The following is a 21,417-nucleotide window of genomic DNA, read 5'->3' on the forward strand; positions in this document are numbered from 1 at the left end:
AGGGGGGGGGGGGGTGTCCTATTCCATGGCCTACGAGATCACTTGACTTGAATCCCCTTGGTTATTACCTATGGGGATATCCAAACTCACTTTTTTACGAGAGACCAGTGAATATGCAGATGGAATTAGTTGACAGAATTGTAGTTGCCTGTGAGGTGATTCGAAATACACAAGGGACATTTGTGAGGGTGCGTTAGAATCTTGTTCACCGATGTCATTTTCATCGTGATTGATGGCAGCCAGTAGCAGCTCATTTTATAAGATACACTACAAGTGGTTCGTTCATTGTGCCAGTGATGGTATTTGCAGTTAACTGTATGTAAACAAAAAGTACACAGTAATGTTATTTTCTACATCTACATCTACATCCACACACCGCAAGCCCCCTGACGGTGTGTGGCGGAGGGTACATTGAGTACCTCTATCGGTTCTCCCTTCTATTCCAGTCTCGTATTGTTCGTGAAAAGAAATATTGTCGGTATGCCTCTGTGTAGGTTCCAATCTCTCCCATTTTATCCTCATGGTCTCTTCGCGAGATACACGTAGGAAACAGCAATATATTTGCTTGACTCTTCGGTGAAGGTATGTTCTCTAAACTTCAACAAAAGCCCGTATCGAGCTACTGAACGTCTCTCCTGCAGAGTCTTCCACTGGAGTTTATCTATCATCTCCGTAACGCTTTCGCGATTACTAAATGATCCTGTAACGAAGCGCGCTGCTCTCCGTTGGATCTTCTCTATCTCTTCTATCAAACCTATCTGGTACGGATCCCACACTGGTGAGCAATATTCAAGCAGTGGGCGAACAAGTGTACTGTAACGTACTTCCTTTGTTTTCGGATTGCATTTCCTTCGGATTCTTCCAGTGAATCTCAGTCTGGCATCTGCTTTACCGACGATCAACTTTATATGATCATTCCATTTTAAATCACTCCTAATGCGTCCCAGACAATTTATGGAATTAACTGCTTCCAGTTGCTGACCTGCTATATTGTAGCTAAATGATAAGGGATCTTTCTTTCTATGTATTCGTAGCACATTACACTTGTCTACATTGAGATTCAATTGCCATTCCCTGCACCATGCGTCAATTCGCTGCAGATCCTCCTGCATTTCAGTACAAATTTCCATTGTTACAACCTCTCGATATACCACAGCATCATCCGCAAAAAGAGTCAGTGAACTTCCGATGTTATCCACAAGGTCATTTATGTATATTGTGAATAGCAACGGTCCTACTACACTCTCATGTGGCACACCTGAAATCACTCTTACTTCGGAAGACTTCTCTCCATTGAGAATTACATGCTGCGTTTATTATTGTTATCTCCTAAAGCTGGCTCCTCCGACCCCAGGTTCCTTACCTCAAACTGTTCAGTGGAGCATTTTCTACGTCCTATTAAATTTTTGCACGCTCTTACGGAAACACCCTGTTCATGGCGTCACTCCTACCTTCTGTGTAGAGTTTCGCAGAAACGCTTACATTAGCATATCAGAGCATGAAGAGCATTTGAAAGGTCTCTGTTGGATTCTTTTCATGTTAATTTCTTAAAACTGTTGTCATTTACGGCATACATTCCATTTCTAAATTTTCTGTGGTATTTCTGACTATCTGGGAGGAGACTGAGTAGTTTAATGTGTTACTTTTACACATGAACAAGAACGATCTGTCACACTACGACACTTTAAAATACAGTTTATATATAATTCATGTCTCACAGTCTCATACGGAACATACATCCGCTTTCTTTTACATACTGTACATGATAAGATACTGTCACCCCCCTCCCCTTTTGTGTGAAAGAATGAATGAGCAAATGTATTTCTAGTTGCATGCTTGATGGTAGCAGACAAGTCTGCTAGAGAACAGTAGGACCAACGTCGGAACAGGTAGCTACGCTTTCTAAAAGCAAAGAGGTTTCTATTGTTAGTATGGTCCTGTCCGTCTGTTGTCATGTTGGTAGAGGAAGCTGCCTCTCTGGTCACTTCCGTTTGTATCTGTTAAGCACCCTCGGTAGGGGCCCAGGCAGTCTGTCAGCGGCGAGCGTCTGAAGTGGTAAGATCTCCGGCTAAGTGCGTGTCTGCTAAGTCCGTAGGACAATGGATTTCTTAAGTTCAGCCTAACTGAAAATTTAATCACCTTTATTTCAGGTTTACCTCTAAAATATCTAATGTTATCTTAAATTGCAACGCAGTGTAATTCGAATGTGAAGTTCAGAATATCTTCCGGTAGTTGCTTTGTCACTACTTTGTGAGTAAAGTGAAACCACGTGTTGATCAGTAACTCTAAGATCATCAATCTTAAATGCGAATGTGCCTGAGATTATAACATCTCGTCTTAACAATATTTTTCAATATAGCAACTTTTCTTTATGTTCAGCCCACGTGGGGTGTGCTTTGTGAGACCAGTACCACGTGATTATACAATTGTTTGACCCATCAGGTTAATAGTAAGTTCGAGGTTTTTCTTTTGTAAATTGCTGATGTGTGTGATGTCCTTAGGTTAGTTAGGTTTAAGTAGTTCTAAGTTCTAAGGGACTGATGACCACAGTAGCTAAGTCCCATAGTGCTCAGAGCCATTTGACCCATTCTTTTTTTTGTTGTAAATTGCGTTTCGGTGTAATTTATTTTAACTATCAAAATTATTGTGGTGTAAGCACCAAAGTAGCCCTCAGCTATTCTTTTCGGGAAGATTTCGCAGCGAGTTAGTATGAATTTAGTATACCAGTGTATGGTAATTTCATGACGGACAGGATTGCGCTACGAACGTAACTTCTTTGGGTGAAAATTTAATCGGTTGGTTGTCGTTAATTTCCTCTTGGATATGTTAACGTTCTTCGTGTGTTATTTTATGAAAGCAGTGTTGTATGTAGTCTCCCAATCTTGGCTCCCTATTTGATGTTTTCCGTAAGATTACAAACTCACATTTTCACAACCCTAAATAAGGCACCACTTTAGTTATGAATCAAGTTTGATATGCTGCAACTTTAACGGAACAATTATCAGTGTTAAAATAAATATCCAAACTTATTTATTTCTTTTTATTTAAATTGTCTTTATATATATATATATATATATATATATATATATATATATATATATATATATATATATATATCGGTTATCGTAAGATGAGTACTAAAAGATTATAATTAATGTTAGTCTAGTTGGGAATTTGGTAAGCTAGACTGGATACCTGGTGAAACAGTTGCCCAGTAATGCAAGGTTAACTTCCTCAGATAGCTCACAGCTTTTAACCCACTTTTGTGGTCTTGAATATCAGCACCGCTTTCAGAACAAATTAATGCAACAACATTACACACTTCAAGCCATTTCAACGTCTGAGGCACGATAGGTTCGAGGTGCTGAAATTTTAATGTCCGGCCGTGTATTTCGGGATGCGGTACTATGGGACTCATTCTAAGAACTAGCCGTTTGGCGTCCGTCCATTATTACGACGAACACCGTCCACAGAGTGCGGCCGTGTCTGCTGTAGACTTGCGTCGCCCAATCGCCGTCGCATGCGCGGCCGGCCGCCCCCGCGGCTCGGCAGCCGGCAGACGGAGCGGATCGCGTGACGGCGTCGGCGTCGGCGTCGGCGCTGGCTTATCAGGGCGCGCCGTGGCCGGCTTCTGGGAAGCGCGCTGGCCGCCGGCCACGACCTCCGCAGCGCAGACCGGCGTAGCCGCGGGCGGCCGCCGGGGTCACGGCCGCCCCCGCTGCCCGCTGCCTCGCCGCCAACCCATTGATCCCGCCGTCTGGCGCGCCACAACCGCCGACTCCCGCCCAGCTGCCGGTCTTACGCGCGCCGGTCACGCGCAGCGGCGCGGAGGCAGCGTACTAGTCTCGCTATTGTCCTGGAGTTTCTCATAGAGAAGAAACACCTGTCGAGTCAGAGGACTGAAGCCTATTATCCCTCATGTGCCTCCTACACCGACGTCTCTGTTCCGCAAGCCATCCGGAGCGTGCTTTGTGTACTGGTGTCACTTCCTCCTCTTCCTTTTCCAGTGACAGACGGCTTGTCGGAAGAACGATTGTAGGTAAGCCTCCGTGTTGATTCGAATCTTTCTACTTTTACCTTCACGGTGTATGTGGCGATCAAAAAGTTCCCGTTTGAGGGTGTCGCTACAGAATGTAACATAGTGCGACTCCGATTCGGGTATTCACTGAAGAGCCAAAGAAACTGGTACACCTGCCTCATATTGTGTAGGGCCCCCGCGAGCACACAGAAGTGTCACAACGGCATGGACTCGACTTAGGTCTGAAGTTTTTAGACAACGTAGTTCAAAAATATTCAAATGTGTGTGAAATCTTATGGGACTTAACTGCTAAGGTCATCAGTCCCTAAGCTTACACACTACTTAACCTAAATTATCCTAAGGACAAACACACACACCCACGCCCGAGGGAGGACTCGAACCTCCGCCGGGACAAGCTTCACAGTCCATGACTGCAGCGCCGTAGACCGCTCGGCTAATCCTGAGCGGCAGACAACATAGTTGCATGCAGATAAACAGCTATTGATTTACGTATAATCAATTATTAAAAATGACAGTCACAATCGCATTATTTATTTTGCCGACAAATGGTGTAAATTACCCTGAGGATGTCCACGTCGCGGGTTGAAACCAGTCGGTGGCAAAATAAATAATGCGATTGTGACTGTCATTTTGAATAATTAATTATATGTCTGAAGTACTGCTGGAGGAAAATGACACCATGAATCCTTCAGGGCTGTCCATAAACCCGTAAGACTACGAGGGGCTGGAGATCTCTCCTGAACAGCACGTTGCAAAGCATTCCAGATACGCTCAGCAGTGTTCATGTCTGGAGAGTTTGGTGGCCAGTAGAAATTTTTACACTCAGAGGAGTGTTCCTGGAGCGACACTAAAACAATGCTGGACTTGTGGAGAGTCGCATTATGTTGCTGGAACTGTCCGTCCGGTGGAATGCACAAAGATCGTGAATGGATGCAGGTGCTTACTGTCACGTGTCAGAGTCGTATTCAGTCGTATCATGGGTCATATATCACTCCAACTGTACACTCCCCACACCATTACAAAGCCCCCACTAGCTTGAACAGTCCCCTGCTGACATGCAGGGTCCGTGGAGTCATGAGGTTGTCTCCATGCCCGTACACGTCCATCTTCTCCATACAATTTGAAACGAGATTCTTCCGTCCAGACAACATGGTACCAGTCATCTACAGTCGAATGTCGGTGTTCACGAGCCCAGGCGAGGCCTAAAGCTTTATGTCGTGCAGTCATCAAGGGTACACGAGTGGGCCTTCGCCTCGGAAAGCCCATATCGATAATGTTTCGTTGAATGGTTCGCATGCTGATATTTGTTGATGGCCCATCGCTGAAATGGCTCTAAGCACTATAGGCCTTAACATCTGAGGTCATCAGTCTCCTAGACTTAAAACTAACCTAAGGACAGCGTACACACCCATGCAAGACGCAGGATTCGAACCTGCGACAATAGCAGCAGCGTGGCTCCAGACTGAACCGTCTAGAACCGCTCGGTCACAGCGGCCGTCTATCATTGAAATCTGTAGAAATTTGCGGAAGTGTTGCACTTCCGTCGCGTTGAGCGATTCTCTTCAATCGTCGTCGATCCCGTTCTTGCAGGATCTTTTTCCGGCCGCAGCGATGTCCGAGATTTGATGTTTTACCGGATTCTTGATATTCGCAGTACAGTCGAGAAGAGGTCGTAAGGGAAAATCCACACTTCATCTCTACCTCGTAAATGCTCTGTTCCATTGCATGTGCGCCGGCTATAACACTATGTTCAAACTCACTTAAATTTGCAGTAGAAGTAACCGATCTAACAAATGCGCCAGACACTTGTTATTTCTATAGGTTTTGTCGACCGCAGCACCGTGTTGTGCCTCATACCTCATAAACTGGTAAGAGATGGAACGGATCCCCCGTGGTACACAAAAAAGGTCCGAACGCTGTTGCAGAGGCAACGGAAAAAGCATGCGAAGTTCAGAAGAACGCGAAATCCCGAAGATGGGCTAAAATTTACAGACGCGCGAAATTTGGCACGGACTTCGATGCGAGATGCCTTTAATAGGTTCCACAACGAAACATTGTCTCGAAATTTGGTAGAAAATCCGAAGAAATTCTGGTCGTATGTAAAGTACACAAGCGGCAAGACGCTGTCACTACCTTCGCTGCGCAGTGCCGATGGTACTGTTACCGACGACTGTGCCGCTAAAGCGGAGTTACTGAACGCAGTTTTCGGAAATTCCTTCACCAGGGAAGACGAATGGAATATTCCAGAATTTGAAACACGAACATCTGCTAGCATGAGTTTCTTAGAAGTAGATGCCTTAGGGGTTGCGAAGCAATTCAAATCGCTTGATACGGGCAAGTCTTCAGGTTCAGATTGTATACCGATTAGGTTCCTTTCAGATTACGCTGATACTATAGTTTCCTACTTAGCACTCATATACAATCGCTCGCTCACCGATAGATCTGTACCTACAGATTGGAAAATCGCGCAGGTCGCACCAGTGTTTAAGAAGAGTAGTAGGAGTAATCCATTTAACTACAGACCTATATCATTGACGTCGGTTTGCAGTAGGGTTTTGGAGCATATACTGTATTCAAACATTATGAATCACCTCGAAGGGAACGATCTATTGACACGTAATCAGCATGGCTTCAGAAAACATCGCTCTTGTGCAACGCAGCTAGCTCTTTATTCGCACGAAGTAATGGCCGCTATCGACAGGGGATCTCCAGTTGATTCCGTGTTTCTAGATTTCCGGAAAGCTTTTGACACCGTTCCTCACAAGCGACTTATAATCAAGCTGCGGACCTATGGGGTGTCGTCTCAGTTGTGCGACTGGATTCGTGATTTCCTGTCAGGAAGGTCGCAGTTCGTAGTAATAGACGGCAAATCATCGAGTAAAACTGAAGTGATATCAGGTGTTCCCCAGGGAAGCGTCCTGGGACCTCTGCTATTCCTAATCTATATAAATGACCTGGGCGACAATCTGTGCAGTTCTCTTAGACTGTTGGCAGATGATGCTGTAATTTACCGTCTAGTAAGGTCATCCGAAGACCAGTATCAGTTGCAAAGCGATTTAGAAAAGATTGCTGTATGTTGTGTCAGGTGGCAGTTGACGCTAAATAACGAAGAGTGTGAGGTGATCCACATGAGTTCCAAAAGAAATCCGTTGGAATTCGATTACTCGATAAATAGTACAATTCTCAAGGCTGTCAATTCAACTAAGTACCTATGTGTTAAAATTACGAACAACTTCAGTTGGAAGGACCACATAGATATTATTGTGGGGAAGGCGAGCCAAAGGTTGCGTTTCATTGGCAGGACACTTAGATGATGCAACAAGTCCACTAAAGAGACAGTTACACTACACTCGTTCGTCCTCTGTTAGAATATTGCTGCGCGGTGTGGGATCCTTACCAGATGGGATTGACGGAGGACATCGAAAGGGTGCAGAAAAGGGCAGCTCGTTTTGTATTATCACGTAATAGGGGAGAGAGTCTGGCAGATATGATACACGAGTTGGGATGGAAGTCATTACAGCAAAGACGTTTTTCGTCGCGGCGAGACCTTTTTACGAAATTTCAGTCACCAACTTCCTCTCCCGAATGCGAAAATATTTTGTTGAGCCCAACCTACATAGGTAGGAATGATCATCAAAATAAAATAAGAGAAATCAGAGCTCGAACAGAAAGGTTTAGGTGTTCGTTTTTCCCGCGCGCTGTTCGGGAGTGGAATAGTAGAGAGATAGAATGATTGTGGTTCGATGAACCCTCTGCCAAGCACTTAAATGTGAATTGCAGAGTAGTCATGTAGATGTAGATGTAGATACCTCTGAATTGAATTGGCATGCCAATTCGAGTTTATTTGGCGGTTGAGTCTATAAGTACCGATATGCAGGCAAGGGATTAGTGTCTTTTCGACGCGAGTGCGTTAAATGTGGAAACGTGAACTGTGACGACGTTATTATCAAACTTGTCTAAACAGGACCAAGGTGCTGTTGTTATTTTCCCGCCTGCCGGATGAGAAACACCGGTAGACATCCATCGGAGAATGAAGAATGTGTATGAGGAAGCACGTCTGTCAAAGATCACCTTTTTGGAATGTTGCTCCAAGTTCTGTACGGGTCGCAATCATGCACAACGCACGTCCTCAAATCGCAAATGTAGTAACGCAGAAGGTACGCAACTGAAGTGGGAGACACTCGAATGCTTTCCTCATAGTCCTGACCTCTCCCCACGCGACTATCATGCCTTCCGTCCCTTAAAAAAATCCTTGAAGGGTCGACGATTCCTATCGGACAGGGACGTGCAGCAGGAGTTTATGGACACCTTCACAGACCAAGACACGCTATTTTACGATACGCGTATTCTTCAACCTGACGCATCGGTTAGGCGATTGTCTTAACACTGACGGCGAATTTGCGTGATTAACTTACCGATTGTGGACTCTACGGCCTTCGAACGGCAACTATCTGATTGGCCCTTATATATTCCCGATATACGCGCAACAGGAAGCAGTGCATTGATTGATTCTTGTAGAAACACACGCTCACAAAACTTTTAACAGTAAACCAGCCGTTATGCAGAACGTCTCCCTCGCAGCTTATGGCACTGGTATTTGGTGAACATCTCCTTGATGCTTTCGCGCTTGCTACTAGAATCTATAACTAAACGCGCTGTCTTCTTTAGAGCTCCTCTTTCTTTTTCTATCAATCCTCTATGACACGAAACCCAGACGCGAGTAACATTGTAAAGTACTGTGCAGGTCGAACGAAGGTTTTGCATGCTACCTACATTTCCGGAGGATTCTTTCAGTAAATCTCAGTCTGGTATCTGCCTTTCCTGTCATACGTTCTATGTGGTCGTTCCTCTTTAAATCGCACCGTAAATGTGCTGCTAGATATTTTATGGAAGTAATTGTTTTCATCTGCATCTACATCTGTCGGAGGGCACTTTACATGACACTGTCATTACTTCCCTTTTCTGTTCCACTCGCGTATGGTTCGCGGGAAGAACGACTGCCGGAAAGCCTCCGTGTGCGTTCGAATCTCTCTAATTTTACATTCGTCATCTCCTCGGGAGGTATAAGTAGGGGGAAGCAATATATTCGATACCTCATCCAGAAACGCACCCTCTCGAAACCTGGACAGCAAGCTACACGGCGATGCAGAGCGCCTCTCTAGAAGAGTTTTCCACTTGAGTTTGCTAAACATCTCCGTTACGCTATCACGCTTACCAAATAACCCTGTGAAGAAACGCGCCGCTCTTCTTTGGATCTTCTCTATCTCCTTTGTCAACCCGCCTGGTACGGATCCCACACTGATGAGCAATACTCAATTATAGACCGAACGAGAGTTTTGTAAGCCACCTCCTTTGTTGATGGGTTACATTTTCTAAGGACTCTCCCAATGAATCTCAATCTGGCACCCGCCTTACCAACAATTAATTTTATATGATCATTCCACTTCAAATCGTTCCGCACGCATACTCCCAGATATTTTACAGAAGTAACTGCTACCAGTGTTTGTTCCGCTATCATATAATCATACAATAAAGGATCCTTCTTTCTATTTATTCGCAATACATTACATTTGTCTATGTTAAGGGTTAGTTGCCACTCCCTGCACCAAGTGCCTATCCGCTGCAGATCTCCCTGCATTTCGCTGCAATTTTCTAATGCTGCAGCTTCTCTGTATACTACAGCATCATCCGCGAAATGCCGCATGACACTTCCGACACTATCTACTAGCATCTACGCGTCTACGTCACGCATTCTGCATGACATTTCAGTAGTGGTCTCAGCGCTCTGCTGTGAATATCGTAGCCAGAGCATTTAACGAGATCATCGCGAGTTAGTCAGTAAATTTTTATTCCACTTGTTGTGAGTTGTTACGGCTGACAGTGGAGGTAAGCAACAGATTCTCCAAAAACAAGTGAGAGACGTAACTTTCAGTATACACGCTTTCTTCAAGGACAGAGTACGTGTATGCGTTTATCGCAACCATCGCTGGGAATCGTACTTCTGTAATTGTGTAAGCGTACAATAAGGGATCTTTCTTCCTACTTATGCGTAACATCTTACATTCGTTTATGATGAGAGTCAGTTTCCACTCCCTGCAGTAAGCGTCGATCCTTTCCAGGTCCTCCCAGATTCTCTGCAGTTTTCTAGTGTTGCGAGTCACGACTTCACTATATACAAAAGCTTCACCCGCGAAAAGCCTTATGAAACTTCCAACATTGTGTAATATACTCAGATGTATATGTGGTGTCTGTTCTTTCAGACATGTTCGAATATGGTCAGTATTCAGGAATATAACAGGAACGATCATTCGAAACAAAAACGTAAAGTAAACATGGGCTGCAAAACGCATTCCTTAAGAGCTTTGAACAACTGTTGATCTTCGTTACTGTGAAGCAAATCTCCTCTGATGCAAGCTCTTTCCTTTCCATATTTCGGGAAGTGGTAGTATGGGCCAAAACAAGGAAATAATGTGCAGTAAACATGTGCTCTAAAATGCATACCTTAATAGCTACAAGCAGTTGTTCATCTTTACTACATCGTTTCATGATATCTAAGATCAAGAACTGCTCATAACGCTTAAGGTATGCGTTTTAGAGCCCATATTTACTTTTTTGTTTCGAATGGTCATTCCTGTCATATCCCTGAATACTTACCATCACTTTTGAAACGCCCTGCATACAGGGTGTTACAAAAAGGTACGGCCAAACTTTCAGGAAACATTCCTCACACACAAAGAAAGAAAATATGATATGTGGACATGTGTCCGGAAACGCTTACTTTCCATGTCAGAGCTCATTTCATCATTTCTCTTCAAATCACATTAATCATGGAATGGAAACACACAGCAACAGAACGTACCAGCGTGACTTCAAACACTTTGTTACAGGAAATGTTCAAAATGTCCTCCGTTAGCGAGGATACACGCATCCACCCTCCGTCGCATGGAATCCCTGATGCGCTGATGCAGCCCTGGAGAATGGCGTATTGTATCACAGCCGTCCACAATAAGAGCACGAAGAATCTCTACATTTGGTACCGGGGTTGCGTAGACAAGAGCTTTCAAATGCCACCATAAATGAAAGTCAATAGGGTTGAGGTCAGGAGAGCGTGGAGGCCATGGAATTGGTCCGCCTCTACCAATCCATCGGTCACCGAATCTGTTGTTGAGAAGCGTACGAACACCTCGACTGAAATGTGCAGGAGCTCCATCGTGCATGAACCACATGTTGTGTCGTACTTGTAAAGGCACACGTTCTAGCAGCACTGGTAGAGTACCCCGTGTGAAATCATGATAACGTGCTCCATTGAGCGTAGGAGCTCTAACATGGAAATTAAGCGTTTCCGGACATATGTCCACATAACATCTTTTCTTTATTTGTATGTGAGGAATGTTTCCTGAAAGTTTGTCCGTACCTTTTTTTAACACCCCGTATAACCAAGGCGAGGGCGGCCAATGAACTCTTCAATGCGGATGTACACCAGGCCCGAACTCAAAATGCCACGAGTAATGAGGATAATGGACAAGGGGTACTGCATAAGCAGTGTGTGGGTAAGTTGAGGATTTGGGTCTGACGGGTGGCGTGGTGTGGTAGTCCGTGCAGTTGCGATGACCACTGCGTCTGGAAATGGGTTAGTGGTCAGAGCATCTGCCTCAAGCAGGAGACCCGGGTTCCAATTTTCGTCTGGGACAAATTTTCAACTTCCCCCATTGATCTCAATCAGTTCTCACTGGTAGTCAATACCTGTAATTCCTTCGTGTTTATATAGGCCATACAGCCCATTTATGGTGGCATTTGAAAGCTCTTGTCTACGCAACCCCGGTACCAAATGTAGAGACTCTTCGTGCTCGTATTGTGGACGGCTGTGATACAATACGCCATCACTGTTTAGATTGAGCAAATGAAAACTTTGAAGTTTTCCGATGGTCTGTAATTCTGTCAGGGACCGCAAACGAATTGGAAGAAAAGTTAAACGGAATGGATAGTGTCTTGAAAAGAGGTCATATGATCAACAACAACAAAAGGGAAACAATGATAATTCTTGTGTAGATGCTGATGTTTCGGGTAGCGTAGCCGTGGTCAACCACACTTTTTTGTTGTTAGCGTTTCGTGCAGAGCTGTGATGTACATCTTCAGAGGTGCTACAGGTTCCGTTCAGTATTGCAGGTTCACATGTTGTATGTCGAAGAGCATCGTACAGGGTGGTTCAAATGGCTCTGAGCACTATAAGATGTCATCAGCCCCCTATACTTACAACTACTTTAACCTAACTAACCTAAGGACATCACACACATCCATGCCCGAGGCAGGATTCTAACCTGAAACCTGCTACACTGAAAATAGCAATAACTCGTAGCAAAGGTGCTTTACACACATTTGAACATTAAATAAAATCGGTTACTTTACGTTAACGAACAATAATTATATTCTGAGATAACAAACAGAAATCATTACATCAAAAACCTTTCCATCCACATAATGAAATGTTAGCGTACAAGTTTGTTTCTTAGTCTTCCAAGGACTCGAAGAGAAGTAAATGTTAATAGTATTACAGTCTTTACACAATTAATGTCAACAAAGAGCATTGTATTTTCTTTGATTTGGTTGCATTGCAGATACGATTATTACACTACTGGCCATTAAAATTCCTACACTACGAAGATGACGTGCTACAGACGCGAAATTTAACCGACAGGAAGAAGATGCTGTTATATGCAAATGATTAGCTTTTCAGACTATTCACACAATGTTGGCGCCGGTGGCAACACCTACAACGTTCTGACATGTGGAAACTTATTGTTGTTGTTGTGGTCTTCAGTCCTGAGACTGGTTTGATGCAGCTCTCCATCCTACTCTATCCAGTGCAAGCTTCTTCATCTCCCAGTACTTACTGTAACCTACATCCTTCTGAATCTGCTTCCAACCGATTTCTCATACACAAACAGCAGTTGACTGGCGTTGCCTGGAGAAATGTTGTTGTGATGCCTCGTGTAAAGAGGAGAAATGTGTACCATCACGTTTCCGACTTTTGTAAGGCTCGGATTGTAGCCTACCGCGATTGAAGTTTATCGTATCGCAACATTGCTCCTCGCGTTGGTCGAGATCCAATGACTGTTGGCAGAATATGGAATCGGTGGGTTCAAGAGGGTAATACGGAACTCCGTGCTGGATTCCAACGACCTCGTATCAGTAGGAGTCGAGATGACAGGCATCTTATCCGCATGACTGTAAAGGATCGTGCAGCTACGTCTCGATCCTTGAGTCAACAGATGGGGACGTTTGCAAGACAACAACCATCTGCACGATCAGTCCGACGACGTTTGCAGCAGCATGGACAATCAGCTCGGAGACCATGGCTGCGGTTATCCTTGACGCTGCATCACAGACAGGAGCGCCTGCGATGGTGTACTCAACGGCGAACCTGGGTGCACGAATGGCAAAACGTCATTTTTTCCCGAATGAATACAGTTCTGTTTACAGCATCATGATGGTCGCATCCGTGTTTGGCGACATCGCAGTGAACGCACATTGGAAGCGTGTATTCGTCATCGCCATACTGGCGTACCACGGGGCGTGATGTTATGGGGTGTCATTGGTTACGCGTCGCAGTCACCTCTTGTTCGCATTGACGGCACTTTGAACAGTGGACGTTACATTTCAGATGGGTTACGACCCGTGGCTCTACCCTTCATTCGATCCCTGCGAAACCCTACATTTCAGCAGGATAATGCACGACCGCATGTTGCAGTTCCTGTACGGGCCTTTCTGGATACAGAAAATGTTCAACTGCTGCCCTGGACAGCACGTACTCCAAATCTCTCACCAACTGAAAAGTCTTGTCAATGGTGGCCGAGCAACTGGCTCGTCACAAGACGCCAGTCAGTACTCTTGATGCACTGTGATATCATGTTGAAGCTGCATGGGCAGCTGTACCTGTTCATGCCATCCAAGCTCTGTTTGACTCATTGCCCAGGCGTATCAAGGCCGTTTTTACGACCAGAGGTGGTTGTTCTGGGTACTGATTTCTCAGGATCTATGCACCCAAATTGCGTGAAAATGTAATCACATGTCAATTCAAGTATAATACATTTTTCCAGTGAATACCCGTTTGTGATCTGCATTTCTTCTTGGTGTAGCAATTTTAATGGCCAGTAGTGTATCTTAGAGTATTGGACTTTGTACTTTTGTCACTTCGTGTATTTTCACACGCTACAAAATGATTATTTAGCACTTACTCTATTTCCAGGCGACAATACATGCTCTCAAGTAGCGAAAGTTTAATTACAATCACTTTGTAAATACCGCAAAACAAGAGTGCCATGAACAGCAGAAATAAGTATCGAACTGTCATTTTTCGAAGCTAAAGCTACTTTCCATATATCACGGAGACTTAATGAAATACGTACGGTAGCGCTTCAGGACCGATAGATAAGTTTTATCTTTGACAGACGACATTTCGATAGTTTAAGTTTTATCACTGACACGGATTATCCCTGCAGTTCAAGCACCGTCGCTCTGCCGCCGAAACATCGTGCGTGGCCCACATTTTCACCCGGTGAGATAACTGGAAACCCTCACTTTTCAATGCACCGAGCCTGACGCGCATCAAACAGCCTGCTCTCGCTTCTGGTGGCTTCATTCTGCGCATTCGCCGCACGTCACATCGAGGGGAGCGGGAGCGTTTGGGGTCCGGTGAGAGCCCTCGCGGCCGGCCGCACGCGTTCGTAAGCGCTGGGAGGGCGTCGCCGTAGCGCACGCGCGGCCGGCTGCACAGCAATTGCCCGCCGCTAAGGAGTGGCTCTCACTTTTAATTAGCGGCGCAGCGCCTTTGTGCGCGCTCAGACGCCGCGCCGCGGGGGTGGCGGCGGGGGTGGAGGCGGGGTGTCCGCGCGGCGTGGCTTATCTTTGAGGCTGCAGCCGGCGTGACACGACCGAGACTAATGAGGTGTCCAGGCGGTGCGGACAAGCTGTCCAAATTAATTATCACGTCCACAAATACACGCCGTTCACTCGAACGGCGATGGCACTGCTGAGTGACTGCAGACTGAAAGCTACTGCCTTTATTATCTGCAGACGTACTGGGTGTTCCACAAGTTTCGCACCGTATTGATTTTTCGTAATAATCTGATTTTCTGTTCCTTTCATTGTGCGATCTTTAGTGAAAGGTATGCTACTGGTGGTCAGCCACCGTTACAGAAAATTTTTATGGAAAAATCCAAGAAATATAATAGGCGACGTCGACTACGTATCTGACGAAAAAGACATGGTAGTGGATTTCTTTTATCATTAGACCTATTAATTAGAACACCAGAGCATATACTGTATTCAAACATTATGAATCACCTCGAAGGGAACGAGCTATTGATACGTAATCAGCATGGTTTCAGAAAACATCGTTCTTGTGCAACGCAGCTAGCTCTTTATTTCCATGAAGTAATGGCCGCTATCGACAGGGGATCTCCAGTTGATTCCGTATTTCTAGATTTCCGGAAAGCTTTTGACACCGTTCCTCACAAGCGACTTCTAATCAAGCTGCGGGCCTATGGGGTATCGTCTCAGTTGTGCGGCTGGATTCGTGATTTCCTGTCAGGAAGGTCGCACTTCGTAGTAATAGACGGAACATCATCGAGTAAAACTGAAGTGATATCAGGTGTTCCCCAGGGAAGCGTCCTGGGACCTCTGCTGTTCCTGATCTATATAAATGACCTGGGTGACAATCTGAGCAGTTCTATTAGGATGTTCGCAAATGATGCTGTAATTTACCGTCTAGTAAGGTCATCCGAAGACCAGTATCAGTTGCAAAGCGACTTAGAAAAGATTGCTGTATGGTGTGGCAGGTGCAGTTGACGCTAAATAACGAAAAGTGTAAGGTGATCCACATGAGTTCCAAAAGAAATCCGCTGGAATTCGACTACTCGATAAATAGTACAATTCTCAAGGCTGTCAATTCAACTAAGTACCTGGATGTTAAAATTACGAAGAACTTCAATTGGAAAGACCACATACATAATATTGTCGGGAAGACGAGCCAAAGGTTGCGTTTCATTGGCAGGACACTTAGAAGACGCAACAAGCCTACTAAAGAGAGAGATTACACTACACTCGTCCGTCCTCTGTTAGAATATTGCTGTGCGGTGTGGGATCCTTACCAGGTGGGATTGACGGAGGACATCGAAAGGGTGCAAAAAAGGGCAGCTCGTTTTGTATTATCACGTAATAGGGGAGAGAGTCTGGCAGATATGATACACGAGTTGGGATGGAAGTCATTACAGCAAAGACGTTTTTCGTCGCGGCGAGATTTATTTACGAAATTTCAGTCACCAACTTTCTCTCCCGAATGCAAAAATATTTTGTTGAGCCCAACCTACGTAGGTATGAATGATCATCAAAATAAAATAAGAGAAATCAGAGCTCGAACAGAAAGGCTTAGGTGTTCGTTTTTCCCGCGCGCTGTTCGGGAGTGGAATCGTAGAGAGATAGTATGATTGTGGTACGATGAACCCTCTGCCAAGCACTTAAATGTTAATTCCAGAGTAGTCATGTAGACGTAGATGTAGATATTCTCTAACCATTTATCTAGAAGAACCATCTTATCGAGTTCAGAAAACTTTATCGTTGTCGAGAAGCATCGCAAGAAGTTGATTTTTGGCTACGAAAACCCAACCGCGGATTCTGAGACGGCTATCCACAGCAAATGATTGTAATTTCGACTATGTATTTCTATGATCCCGATCAGGAGTAACGTTAAAAATTTTCTTCACATCTTTATCCATCTCCGATGTGTTGTATCCTGGCTACTTGCCAAATATCGGGTGCCTAGACAGCCTGCTTTCTCGGATCGCTAGACAATAATTCCAGCAAATCTTATTAATGAATTTTATCACAGAAAATGAATGACGAGAGTTAACTTTGAGAAATACAGATGTGTCGCAGGCAATGGGCGACATACAAAACAAGAAATCTCTTTTGTATGTGTCATTCCTATCCAGGTCTCTAGTCACTGTGTAGATGCCGCTGCTGTCGCGTTGTCGTCCTGGATAGGGGTTGCTCAGCGTTCACTGGAGGCCTACGAGAAAGACAGGCCGCGACGCGTACGTCACGAAGGTAGTCTTGCGATCGCTCGCTTGCTCAACTCAGCAGACAACCTACGTTTCTACACCTGTTAACTCGTAACTAGGAGTGTCCGTACAAACGAAAACTGAATCTACAAATGGAATCCGCTATTGTGAAATCTTACTATTATTAGTGTTATAATCATGGGAAGTCCATGGGCCTATTAATAATTTGGTACGGCTGTATTGGTGTACAATAAAATAAAATCATGCTAAAATGGTTATCAGTTGCACAAGGCACCATTTCCAGCATGTAATGAGTACCGTTAAGCAGAAGAGACTAATTGCTAGCCGGCCGGGGTGGCCGAGCGGTTCTAGGCGCTACAGTCTGGAACCGCGCGACCGCTACGGTCGCAGGTTCGAATGCTGCCTTGGGCATAGATGTGTGTGATGTCCTTAGGTTTAAGTAGTTCTAAGTTCTGGGGGACTGATGACCTCAGAAGTTAAGTCCCATAGTGCTCGGAGCCATTTGAACCACTTTTGAACTAAATGCTATAAACAGGATGCTAAAATGATTATCAGTTGCATAATGCACCACTTCCAGCACGGATTGAGTACTGTTAAGCAAAAGAGACTAAATGCTATAAACAGGCCGTTATACCATGTAAGTGGGCTGTTTAGGTTTTTATATTGGTAACGCCACGTAGCGCTCTGTATGAAAATCGCTGTCTGCGCTGTGTGTAGTCTGTGGCTGGTTGACATTGTTGGAATATTCGCTATTGTAGTGGTGGGCAGTTGGATGTGAACAGCGCGTAGCGTGGCGCAGTTGGGGGTGAGCCGCTAGCAGTGGTGGATGCGGGGAGAGAGAGAGCAGAATTTTGAGAGCGGACGATCTGGACGTGTGTCCGTCAGCAAATTTGTAAGACAATATATATATATATATATATATATATATATATATATATATATATATATATATATATATATATATATAATGACTTTTGAACGCCATTAAGGTAAATACATTGTTTGTTATCCATCAGAATCTTTCAATTGGTAACTGTGCCTATTAGTAGTTATTGGCTTCAGTAGTTAGAACCTTTTCTTTAACTGGCTGTACTGGCGCTCGCTGTATTGTAGTAGTTCGAGCAACGAAGATTTTTGTGAGCTAAGTGATTCATGAAAGTCATAGGTTATTGTTAGTCAGGGCCATTCTTTTGTAGGGATTATTGAAAGTCAGATTGTGTTGCGCTAAAAATGTGTTTCAGTTTAGTGAATGTCTGAGTACGTTCAGTTTTGTTCAGCTGTTTGAAAATCAAATAGTCTAAGAGGTTTATCAGCACAGTAATTCATTAATTTTCTAAGTGGACGTTTCAACCATTCATATCGAGTATTGATCTTAAATTAAATTTTGCTGTAGTACTGTTAATCAGTAAGACTTCATAATAGCACATTCCAGCTGCGAGTTAACAGGTTTAGAAACGCATATCGTCTACTGAGCTGAGCGAGCGAGCGAGTTCAGGACTACCTCCGAGACGCACGCGCCGCGGCCTATGTTTCTCGTGGTCCTCGGCGTGCAATTGGCTGACGTCTTCTTCACAGCCCCTCGGCTCTATCGTTTCGGACAGGCTATCCGGCGCTTGACTTTACTCCGGAACACGATTTAGAGAGCTTCAAAGTTACCCTTCTTGTACACGTAAAATCTGGTCTGAGGTGCAGAATTAGTTTCGCTTTATTTCAGTTTCACGTAAGTAAACTCGCGCCAGGAGGAATACTGAAAATTTCTTTTATGATCTTTGTTGTAGAGTAATGTGAAATATAAAACTAAGTCGTGCTGTTAAAATTCCTCTCGTTCGCAGGTTCTTCCTCTTCCCCCTCCTCGCACTCACAGAGCGTGGCTGGTGGGGGGTGGGGTGGGGGGTGGTGTGAAGGGGCGGAAAATGCCCTATCCAGGCTGAGCGCTATGGCACGTGATCTGGGGTGCGACTCGCAAGCCAAATTGTTTACCACCCCTGATCTAGACAGTAGATCGTACCAAGCGAAAGATGTGATTAGGAAAAGTATTGGCTGGAGGGGCAAGTGAATTATACACCACCTCAACCTTTTCTAGCTCGCTTTCTTCTTGGTTGCGTCTAGCTCCATTCCTCAGTCGACAGAAATGGGAAGCCTTCGGTCAAACAGAATAATTTAGCTCTTTTAGCGCACATTTGCCTACTTTTGAGACCCTGTAATTCCGTAGCCAAGAAGCAGCAAAAACTTCATTGTTAAACATTATAGTTTTAATTAATTATTTTGTTTTTATACTGGTTGCTGGTGAGGAGAAAATTTAGTTATTAGTATTTTATTAATTATGTAATTCCTAAGCAGCCATATCACAGTCATCACAGTCGCTCAAGAAAGTTATAATTAAGCTTTACTTGTTTAATCAGAATCGGACGATGACTCTCCTTGTCCGCAGTCTTGATGATTCGAAGCGATCTGCAATCTTATGTAAATAAAATGTCGTGGTTTTCTTGCGTTGCGTAGTCAGTCGGGAAACACAGACCAAGCGGAAAGTTTGCGTTGATAGAGTTTAACTATCCGACGAAATAATGGAGCTCTTGGATCCAATAACTGCAGGTTCGTTTCCAATTCATCGGAAGTTCCCTTCTGCTAACCAACGAAACGACACCTCCGTGCAAATTTCCAATTAGAGAATACATATATAATATACGCCTTTGATGTAAATGCTCAGTATATATGCTCTTGATTTGCATACAATATATTTCCCATCTCTTTCGCCGGCCGCGGTGGTCTCGCGGTTCTAGGCACGCAGTCAGGAACCGTGCGACGGCTACGGTCGCAGGTTCGTATCCTGCCTCGGGCATGGATGTGTGTGATGTCCTTAGGTTAGTTAGGTTTAAGTAGTTATAAGTTCTAGGGGACTGATGACCACAGCAGTTGAGTCCCATAGTGCTCAGAGCCATTTGAACCATCTCTTTCTTCCAGTAATCTCGACAGCAAAATTACAATTATTTAATGTGGCTATTCGGCACGGAGAAAAACCTAGAAGTCCTCTCAAAACACACCAGAGAGAATATTACAAAGAGTATTTATGCGCTCATGGAATAGTAATAGTACTGTACTACTTTGCGCATCGATTCTGCGAGTATATAGATGGTCAAGTAGGAAACGTAATTCACTTATAGAATTGTGCAGGGATAATTAGTAGAATATAAAGAGATATCACAACATGAGAGAGCTGAGTAAGAGACAACTGTGTGAACCGAGCACACTGTTGCCAGACAAACCATGTTAACGATGACTGTTGTAATCGTTCCTTTTTGATGCTACTTAAATGCAGTGGTGCTGTAGAAATGGCAACACGACAACAGCATGCGTTTATAAAAGCGAGCCAAGGGAAACATTTTTTCTCTCAGATAGAAGATAGGACAGGTATGTGAATGCCCGCATCTCGTGGTCGTGCGTAGCGTTCTCGCTTCCCACGCCCAGGTTCCCGGGTTCGATTATTGGCAGGGTCAGGCATTTTCTCTGCCTCGTGATGGATGGGTGTTGTGTGATGTCCTTAGGTTAGTTAAGTTTAAGTAGTTCTAAGTTCTACGGGACTGATGACCATAGATGTTAAGTCCCATAGTGCTCAGAGCCATTTGAACCATTTTGAAGGTATGAGAACTTTCGTGTTGAAATCCTCTTTTTCTTTATGGTAAGTTTAGCACCCTCTCTGCGCCTGCACCCTTTCTTGAGGCCAATGTCACTGTTGTGTTGGCTGAAGTGCCAACACCGTGTTAGAGTGGAGGCCGAAACGCACGCGCTTTAGCTCACGCAGGCTGGCGTGAGGAGGGAAGAACTATACTGATTTTGCAAAAACAGACATAATGTCTTATGGGATAACAGCAATCAGTGATTTTATAATGTTACTTAAAAACCGTCTTGATTCCAAATTTTTTATTCATATATTCATTATATGAATAAAAAATTTGCAATCAAGACGGTTTTTAAGTAACATTATAACTATACTCACTTGAGGTCTGGAACATGACTAGGAATTAGAATTCAGAAAGCGGCCGTAATTATTTTGATACTTAACTTTAATCCATTAATGATGAACGTCGCTCTTGACGGTACATGATTCACAATATTACCTGTTCAGAAGACATAGTAACTGAATATGGCGCCTTGCTAGGTCATAGCCAATGGCGTAGCTAAAGGCTTTGCTAAACTCGTCTCTGCAAATGAGAGCGTATGTAGTCAGTGAACCATCGCTAGCAAAGTCGGCTGTACAACTGGGGCGAGTGCTAGGGAGTCTCTCTAGACCTGCCGTGTGGC

General features: G+C 44.3%; 1 protein-coding gene across 1 annotated transcript in view; it reads left to right on the plus strand.

The window, feature by feature from the left end:
* LOC126336521 (glypican-5-like) overlaps positions 1 to 21,417 on the plus strand; it is a 1,532,390-nt gene that overhangs the window by 706,896 nt on the left and 804,077 nt on the right. The window lies entirely within an intron of this gene.

The sequence above is a fragment of the Schistocerca gregaria genome, chromosome 2 (genome assembly GCF_023897955.1).
Source record: "Schistocerca gregaria isolate iqSchGreg1 chromosome 2, iqSchGreg1.2, whole genome shotgun sequence".
NCBI lineage: Eukaryota > Metazoa > Arthropoda > Insecta > Orthoptera > Acrididae > Schistocerca > Schistocerca gregaria.